Source organism: Elgaria multicarinata, chromosome 2 (genome assembly GCF_023053635.1).
Source record: "Elgaria multicarinata webbii isolate HBS135686 ecotype San Diego chromosome 2, rElgMul1.1.pri, whole genome shotgun sequence".
NCBI classification, from domain to species: domain Eukaryota; kingdom Metazoa; phylum Chordata; class Lepidosauria; order Squamata; family Anguidae; genus Elgaria; species Elgaria multicarinata.
The window spans coordinates 80,456,175-80,466,488 of record NC_086172.1 but is presented as its reverse complement, the minus strand read 5'-3'; the positions used below and the strand labels follow the sequence as shown (position 1 = coordinate 80,466,488).

General features: G+C 43.7%; 1 protein-coding gene across 1 annotated transcript in view; it reads left to right on the top strand.

Moving 5' to 3' along the window:
- Positions 1-10,314, top strand: part of MRPL16 (mitochondrial ribosomal protein L16) — a 119,920-nt gene that overhangs the window by 44,457 nt on the left and 65,149 nt on the right. The gene's annotated exons all lie outside the window — the stretch shown is intronic.

Below are 10,314 nucleotides of genomic sequence, written 5' to 3'. Positions count from 1 at the left end.
ATGGGGGTGGGGATCAAATAGCCCTTCTGTGAGTAGACTTGCACTTTTGGAGTAGGAACCAAAAATTAAATTCAGGCAGAATATAAAAGGAACGAGGGCGAGGGTGCGCGTGCACACACACACACACACACACACACACACACACACAGAAGAACATAAGTGAAGGAATCAGCCAGGCAAATTCAGAATGGAAACAGTATTAACTGAAGAAGAGAATGAGTGATGGCCAGTAATTGCAAAGTTGCCTATTCAGGTCACTGAGTTGCCAGAAGTGCATCCAGATATAAAGTATCAGGATCTTGAAAACAATATGGCATTCTGGATTTATCATGTTATTCTTGCACACATAAGAACAGCCCTGCTGGATAAGACCAAGGATCCATCCAGTCCAGCTTTCTGTTCACAAAGCGGTGAACCAGCTGTCGACCAGGAACCCACAGGCAGGACATGAATGCAACAGCATCCTACCACCCATTCCCCAACTGGGGTATTTTGTAACCCTGGGTACAGCACCCAGGGCCAGGTTCCATGTCTAGGGGGTTGTTTGTTCTTCCCTCATTGTTAGCTCTAGCTCACACCCACACCCAGGAAAACTGGGACTCCAATTTTTGAATGTCTGGGTGGAGCAACCTCCCCCCCTCCCCCCCCCCCACCAACACACATACATACAGACACAGACACACACCTGAGATATGTACAAGTACTGGTATTTATTCAAGTTAACAACCAATAATGAATCAACAAGAGAGCAGCAACATATGGAACAACAGTATCTTTTAGGTCTGCCAATGGAAGTCTATGACCTTTAGCCTTACTCACAGTTAGTCCAAGGATGTGGCCAATGAGTAGGGATTCTTCAAGCACAAGACTCAAGAGGACTGTAATCTTCGCTCAGCTTCCTGCAGGATCACCCCCCCCCCCCCGATCCACCACAGAGCGAGGTCAGATGGCAGAAGAGCCAGGGTGACCTCGCTCCCATGAAAACACCAAAAAAGTAAATCCAGTAGGACTTACTTCCATGTAAATATGCACAGGATTGTTGTCTGATTAGCACCCCCATTTCTCCCCAGCAGCCATTCCCCCCTCCATCCCCACTTAAGCACCAAACTGTACAATTTCTAAATGCGAAAGGCATTTAATATTTTGTAATAGTTGGGACTGGAGAGTGTAGGAATTCAAACATGCCAACAGGCTGGTACTGTTCAGGGAGCGGGTGGCTAGGAGTCCACAGGACCTGAGAATGTGAAAATAAATGGTTCTGGAGTATCATAGGAGATAGTATAAATCAGGAGTGGGGAACATGTGGCCCTCCTGATGTTGATGGACTGCAGTTCCCATCAGCCCCAGCCAGCACTGCCAATATAAAGACATGATGGGAATTTAATGGGAGCAACTTGGTGAGAGTTGCTTCCTGGCAAACATGCCTTGGACTGGGTTTCAGTGATAAGAATTGTAATGGGGCTGTTGGTTTTTTCAGCCTGTAACGACATAATTTGAAGAATGATTTCTACCGGTGAGCTAACCCATGTTTGTCATGTGCCTCTGTGGTTTCCTCTCTATGCCAAACCTCAGTAACAAAAAGGAGCAAAACAAAGATACTATTTACAAATGGCAACTATTTAAAAGAGATCAAGAGTCCTCTGGGACGTTGACAATGAACAAATGTATTATGGCATAAGCAACTTTATTGTAGCAAGGAATTTGTTAATGTCTATGGCAGCCTTTCCCTAGTGCCCTCCAGATGTATTGGACTACATCACCTGTCACCCCTGGCTGGCAGAGTCCTTGCCCATGCTGGCTGGGGGTCATGGGAATTGTAGTCCAACACATCTGGAAAGCACCAGATTGGGGAAGGCTGGTTTAAAGTGCCACAAGAATTGCTGTTGTGTTTGTTGAGACACACTAAATGTCTTTGGGCTGCATTGTGACTGAAACCTATGGGAGACTAGGCCAGACCGTCTATCCAGTATATTGTAGGTTACAGGACATTTAGAAAAACAACACAGAAGCAGAAAAATCATACTTTTATTAGAACAATCAATATTTGCAATTTAATATGCAAGGTTACATATTCCACAAAATTCTTCTTTCGGATGAGTGTTCAAAGCAAGCATTAATAAAGAGTATTTTTTTAAAAGTTGATGTTTCTGGGTGAGGAAATAGTGTTACACACTGTCTGGAGTTTGTTTCAGTCTTAAAATAGTAATGGAAGAAACTCTTGTAGACACAGGTTGCAATCCTATGTACACTTACCTAAAAGTAAGCTTCACAACACAATGAGGCTGATTACTGAGTAAACATGCATGGGTTTGTAAGTGATTTAGAACTGTCCTTTGTGCAATTTTTTTGGCTATATACAGGTATGGTGGTGCAGGGAAGCAAATAAAGGGTTGCATTTGGGAACACAAAAAGAAGTAATTAATCTATGTTGTGACCTGCACTGGGTGCTTTATATGGCAAAGAATGTAGGGTGATCATATGGAAAGGAGGACAGGGCTCCTGTATCTTTAACAGTTGTATAGAAAAGGGAATTGCAGCAGGTGTCATTTGTTTGCATGAAGCACCTGGTGAAATCCCCTCTTCATCACAACTGTTAAAGCTGCAGGAGCCCTGCCCTCTTTTGTATCTGGTCAACTGCCCCTGCCCTTTTCCTGGTGGAGGGTGACAATTGCCGGTTGCCTTCCACCAGGAACTGTCCCCGGATTGGCCTCAGAGTGAGGTCAGACGCCGGTGGAAGTGCCATATTGACATCGCTCCAATTGAAAAAGTTGAGGTAAATCTCCTACTTTTCCAAAGTGAAGCTTTGCGGGAAAGCCCTGTGGTGGCGGTGAAGCTGTGCCTGCATCGTCTAACTGACGCAGTGCAGATCCGCAGCCACTGCAGGGCTTTCCTCATGTATAGACAGCCCCCCTGGACTCTCTACACCTCTCTGTTCCTCCCCAGGACTGGCCATCTCAGCTGCTGGTTTCCATAGCATAGCCTAAACATGTTAATCAGGTATCACCAGTTGTGTGAGTCTGGGATAGATGTCGGTACAATCAGCGGCAGCATTTGGTCGTGTTAGGAGGCAGGATGTTAGTCAGGCCCAAGCTCACCAATTTCTATATCCCTGTTTCCACCCTCATTTTAGAATTTTAGAATGTTTTAAGGATGTTTTAAAGATGTTTTAATCATGTGTGGTATGTTTTTAACAACTTTTTAATATGTATTTTTATCATGTTTTTATACTGTTTGTTTTATACTTTGAATGGTTTTAGTTTTTGTGAACCGCCCAGGGAGCTTTGGCTATTGGGCGGTATAAAAATGCAATAAATAAATAAAATAAATAAAAAATCCATCTCCATCTCACCATTCTCCAGCCTTCCTATTCTCCTCATCTCTTGCCACTCTCTCCCTGTACCACGATACTAGCAGCAAATTACCACATCGTCATCTGCTGTGTTTCGGCTACACACAGCTTTGCATCCGAAGGCTGCCATAGAGATGCAAACACAAAATCCCAGGGAAATTAAATCCAGTACAATGCCATGCATGCCTGTGCAACACCCCTGAAAAACAGAACACGCGACAGAGAATTAGATGGCTGCTTTGTGCCCCTCCGCTCAGATATGACAGCTGATTGCAAGGCATATTTATTTATTTAGAAGCAAGTCCTGTTGATTTTAAGGCTGTTGGGAGCCCAGAGCTCTGAATGTACAGTATGCATATGTTGTCCAATGGCAGAACTGAAACTGAGAAGTTTTCAAAGAATTCATGTCAGAACATACTGTGGCCAAAAAAGCCACAGGAAACAACCATAACCAGGTAGGTGAAGTAGCTGTCTCTAATGGAGGCTCATGTAACTCCTGTGACTGAAGATATAGGTACAATAGACTTAAACCACTTTTAGCAGTTATTCTCTCTTTCCAGGGAACCTGAGAATGGTAACTCTGTAAGCAGGACTAGGAATCTCTATCAGCATATACCCTCACCAAACTACAACTCCCAGGATTCTTTGGGGGGGAAGCCATAGTCCCGAGAGAAACCTTAGAGTAATAATTGTCCACACAAAGCTCCATCACGCCTACACATTTGTCCTGGTTTTCCCTCGAATTATCCCACTTCATTCCATAGCGTATGAAAGTTTGCAAACTTACACCTGTGAGCTTGTAAATCCCAAGCCTCTTTACACATCTCCTGTAGAGCATTGCTGTTATCCTGCTGAGGTTCACTCTCACACCTTGGTGTTTTTGCCATCGCCTGAAAGCCCTCCTTAAGACCTGTTTTACTCTGTACAGCACCATGTACATTGATAGTGCTATATAAATAAATAAATAAATAATAATAATAATAATAATAATAATAATCTCCTTATCTTTAAAAATGAGGGTGCTGCTGGCAAGGATGGTGAATTTTCCACATTTCTTTTAAGGTGAAAATGCTTACTTAGGAGGAAGCAGCAGGAGGAAAGGATATGAATTGGCATTTAAAAACACCCGCTGGAGAAAAGGCACACCCCTCTCTTTCGTCAGCAATACCACCCCTTGAACACACTTTCGTCAGCCATAACGCCCCTTGAAAACATGCCCACAGAACATCGGATTGAAAACGATGGTTGAAAATACATCTTGAAGTTTGAGGCGGTGTGCTTTCACGATACTGGAAGAACTGGACTTTCCGCTCACCAAAATATGTCGCTGGGGGGGGGGGGGGAGAACAACCGCAATCACAGCAGGACATGGTTAGCGTCATCTGAGTCCTTTGCATGCAATTTGTTGTGACATATAAGGCTATAAGGCTAGTGTGATAAAGCTCTAAGTCCAAGCTTCTGGTAGTCACAGTTGTGCTTAAAAAGTGTTCATCCTGGCTCCAGAAAATTGATTTTTTCCTCAAAGAATGCATGTGTGTGCACGTGCACATTCTATTTACTGTATAGTTTTACACTAAAGAGGGTTTCAGTATTAACTTGGCAATGAATATCTCCCCACCCCTTCCCCAACTTCAGTTCAACCAACTGTATCAGCACTGGCTGTTCTAAACAGTCTTCATGGAACCGAGACTTTGGCACAGGAAGTACTCACCACAATCTGGTGCCACATTTCACAGAAACCCTACTTTCTATTACATCTGATGTACCAGTTATGGGGGGGGGGGTGTCATACAATAAATTCATCAAGTAGAATATGTTGATCACAGCCACCACTATCGTGCAGATAATATAGATGACAAGACAACCTTTCTCATGAAAGAGAAGCGTTACAGTGGTGTGGCAAAAAAAAATTCTTAGACCATTTTCATTCAATTTGATAGAAAAGAAATTGCTTTCAAAAGGAATTTAAAAGGAGAAGAAAATGTCACAGAAATTATCATGGGTTGGTTTCTGGGTTCTTGTGCATGCTTTACATATGAGGTAGAGGAATCTGCATGAGTGTCCTGTCTTTGATTGTACAGACATCAATCCAGCAGATTCTAACGTGGGGGCTATTTATATGTGGGAATGCTGTCGATGTCATATATCTTGACTTCAGCAAAGCTTTTGACAAAGTGCCCCATGATATTCTGATTAACAAACTAGCTAAAAGTGGGCTAGATGGAACAACTATTAGATGGATTCACAGTTGGCTACAGAATCGGACTCAAAGAGTACTTATCAATGGAACCCTCTCAAACTGGGGAGAGGCAATGAGTGGGGTACCATAGGGCTCAGTCCTGGGCCCAGTGCTCTTCAACATTTTTATTAATGATTTGGACGAGGAGGTGCAGGGAACGCTTATCATATTTGCAGATGACACAAAATTGGGTGGGATACCTAATACCCTGGAAAACAGAAACAAACTTCAAAGTGATCTTGATAGGCTGGAGTGCTGGGCTGAAAAAACAGAATGAAATTTAATAGGGATAAATGCCAAGTTCTACATTTAGGAAATAGAAACCAAATGCACAGTTACAAGATGGGGGATACTTGTCTCAGCAATACTACGAATGAGAAGGATCTTGGAATTGTTGTAGATCGCAAGCTGAATATGAGCCAACAGTGTGATATGGCTGCAAGAAAGGCAAGTGCCATTTTGGGCTGCATTAATAGAAGTATAGCTTCCAAATCACGTGAGGTACTGGTTCCTCTCTATTCGGCCCTGGTTAGGCCTCATCTAGAGTACTGCATCCAGTTCTGGGCTCCACAATTCAAGAAGGACGCAGACAAGCTGGAGCGTGTTCAGAGGAGGGCAACCAGGATGATCAGGGGTGTGGAAACAAAGCCCTATGAAGAGAGACTGAAAGAACTGGGCATGTTTAGCCTGGAGAAGAGAAGATTGAGGGGAGACATGATAGCACTCTTCAAATACTTAAAAGGAGGAGGGCCAGGATCTCTTCTTGATTCTCCCAGAGTGCAGGACACGGAATAACGGGATCAAGTTAAAGGAAGCCAGATTCCAGCTGGACATCAGGAAAAACTTCCTGACTGTTAGAGCAGTATGACAATGGAATCAGTTGCCTGGTGAGGTTGTGGGCTCTCCCACACTAGAGGCCTTCAAGAGGCAGCTGGACAAGCATCTGTCAGGGATGCTTTAGGGTGGATTCCTGCATTGAGCAGGGGGTTGGATTCGATGGCCTATGATTCTATGTCTTCCAACTTTTATCCTTTACTTTGCTGGTGCACAGCTATGCATCTTTAGTTTATAAAAACAGAGATCTGCTCCATTCACTGACAGTTTGCTCCAATGGGGCAAAATTGGGGTGGGGTGCTCCCATTTCACCCCATTCCAGCAAACAGTCAGGTAGATCCTGCCCTGGATAATTTGGGAGTTTTGCTTCTTAGCACAGTGGGCATAATGTGGGGAGATGGGTATTACTCCCGTGCACCCCCTCCCAAATGTATGTTTTTCCTGGCACTGAAAAATCCAGGGTTTTAGAGACAGCTAGTTCTGCCATTTAACACTGATGGAGCAGAGCCGATTTCATCATACTTCAGAGAATAAGAGCAATGAGCTTTCCTCCCGTGCACGTCAAGATGAACCCTTTTCCTGCACTTCAATCAAAGCCCAGAAGAAGACATCATGAGGTAATTCCTCCTGTAGAGCTATTTCGTATTGGGTAGTGCAGACAGCCTGGGCGGCTGCAGATCAATGAAAAGATGTGTAATAGAAAAAAGGAGAAGAAAACATAGCACTTTGTTACCTTGCAACTATTGCTGTGGGCATAATATATCTTGACTTCAGCAAAGCTTTTGACAAAGTGCCTCATGACATTCTGATTAGCAAACTAGCTAAAAGTGGGCTAGATGGAACAGCTATTAGGTGGATCTACAGTTGGCTACAGAATCAGACTCAAAGAGTGCTTATCAGTGGTACCTTCTCAACAGTTCCACATTTACTATTAAGGTACCCTATTTGTACAATTTCAAAACAGATATTTAAAAGGATATTGAAATGGAGCATCTCCTGCTTTAAAAGAAAAGGTTATTTTGTGATTTTTTAAAAAACTTGTAACACTGCACTCAGCCATTAGGTGTCACTGTGCTACTATAGAGTCCTAATTATAGTCAACAGGAAAGGGCCTGAAGGAGGCGAAAAGGGATTGTGAGGAGTTCCAAGGGGATCTCTCCAAGCTGGGAGAGTGGGCATCCAAATGGCAGATGTGGTTCAATGTAAGCAAGCATAAAGTGATGCTCACTGGGGCAAAAAGCCCAACTTTTAAGTATAACATGATGGGATCTGACCTGCAGTGACAAAACAAGAAAGATCTTGGGGTTGTGGTGGACAGCTCAATGAAAATATCAACCCCATGCTTGCACTCCTGTGGGTTGTCCCCACACTAAGGAGTTTGCATCATAGGAGCCGCCACCACCCCATGCACTGCAGTGCCAGTGCCCCCCATGTACCACTGCACATCGCTGCAGAAGCGCTGCTGAGTGTCCTCGCATCTGTCCACTTTTTAAAACCTTTTTACCCCCAGGTCGGCTTTCCCCACCAAGCATCCTTCTTCCCATGCCGGAGAAATGCAGAGGCATTCCAGTGGCTATTCAGCTCTCTGGCCCACCTTCTCCCCCCTGCCCAGGCAGTTGGCCACCAATCAGGGGCCACCATCTGTCCGGCCATACCTCCACCACAACTCCAGAGTGGTGGCAGATGGGCCATTGTCATCTTGCTGCAGAGGAAAAAATTGGGGTAAGGCCCTGACTTTTTTATTTCAGAGCTTTAGGGGAAAGCCCTGGAATGGCTGCACAGTGGCTTCCGCATCGTACAAACAAGACAGCGCCACTGCGGAGCCACCCTGGGGTTTTCCCCACGTATAGACACCCCCCTAAAAAAAAAGAAATAGAGCTGGAAAAAGTGCTGAAAAGGGCAACTAAAATGATCAAGGGGCTCATCTCCCCTGTGAGGGAAAGTTACAACAGCTGGGATTGTTTAGCTTGGGAAAAAGGAGGCTGAAAGGAGACATGAAAGAGGTGTACAAAATTATGCATGGTGTGGAGAACGTGGATAGGGAGACATTTTTATCCCTCTCTCAAAATACTATTTATTTATTACATTTTTATTCTGGCCAATAGCCGAAGCTCTCTGAGCAGTTCACTAGAACCCGGGATCATCCCATGAAGCTGATTGGTGGGAGATTCAGGCCCCCATCTTGTACCTTGCACCTGCCATCCTTCCTGGCGTTTGCACGGTAAGGAAAGCAAGTGAGATTTTTCCTGGCTGGCACCTCTGAAAAGTTTAAAACAACAACAGGCCAGGGGGTAGGAAAGGAACGGGGCTGTGTTTTTTTTTATTTTATTGAGCCTTATCTGCAGAGTTCTGCATGCAGGTGGGTTGGGAGGAACGGGCAACCTCCAGTCCCCCTCTTGCGTCCTCCTCTGGCTGCCTTGTTCCTTTCACCCCTTTTCTCCCCACTATATATGAATCTGCAGAGCTCTGCAGATAGAGCTTATAAAATTAAAAGAAAGGGGAGAACGGGCAGCCAGACACGAGAGGGGGACTGGAGGTTGCCTGTTCCTCCCAACCCACCTGCATTAATGGATATGCGGATCTTTGCAGATAGAGCTCATAAATAAAAAAATAAAAGACCCTTGGTTTGATCCAGCATGTCTCTTCTTATATTCTTATGCTGATAGCCAAATGTTGGAAAGATCCAAAAGGTTTAAACATAAGGGGATGGTACAACATGGTATGGGAAACAACACTCTCAGAGAAACTTACCCAACATCTGATAGTGTTATGATGACAAAAGAAAAAAGTCACTTTGCAACAGAATGGTGGTGTTTGATCACACATACAAACGAAAGAACAGCATCATCACAGGTTCCAGATGCCTTTAACAGCCTATGGTTGAAATAATATCTAAACCGATGGAAGGAGCAGAAAGCCAATATGTGTGTGGAATTTGTATTTGTTCTCATTAAATATTTTCTCTAGAGATAAAACAACGGATAAATATATAATGCCAGACTGGTTGTTGCTATAGTTAAAGAGATTATAAAGACTAAAATTTAGTTAAACTATAAATTATAAAGCCAAGAAGACAAAAGCATACTTACTTAAGTAATTGTACGGGAAAATTTCAAAGTGATTAAATTGTATACTATGTTGTATGCTAAAACTGAAAAATCAATTAAAAAATTATTCAACAACCAAAAAACAACAGCAAGCAAACTCAGTAATATTGATAATCAGGCTGTGCTTTTGCAATCCTGATAAGCAATTGGTGTGCTGTTCTTTTTGCCACGTACACAATTCAACACGAAACTCCATTTTAGAGTTCTCTTACAGTGTGCTGCTTTCATTTAGAACAGCATTGCTTTCCTCTAGTTAGTCTCTCTCTCTCTCTCTCTCTCTCTCTCTCTCTCTCTCTCTCTCTCTCTGTGTGTGTGTGTGTGTGTGTGTGTGTGTGTGTGTGTTTCTTCCTGTTTGTATCTGCTGTGTAGTTATGCAGTATCTTCAAAGCCTTGATAACAGATGATGTGGCTGCTAAAGCCTGCCATAGAAATGCTGAGGCAGAAGCCCACTGCCTCAGCCGCAAAAACAACCCCTCACAGTGCTGTGCAGTAGAATTAGGGGACAAGACAGAGAAGGAAAGATTGGCCTTTAAAATTAAAATCCAGTTGAGTTCTGTTCCATAAAATAAAACCAAAAGAGAAATCCTATGGCACTGTAGGGACCAACAAATTTATTATGTCATGAGCTTTTATAGGACCAAGACTACTTCATAGGCGTGTGCAAGGGGTGTGTGGGGTGTGCCCAGGCATACCCTAATGTCTCAAGCAGTAAGTGCTGAACTGAGGGGGCATTTGAGTAGGGATCCAGAGGGGGATCTGCACACAGCGGGAATGGTCCTCCAGCT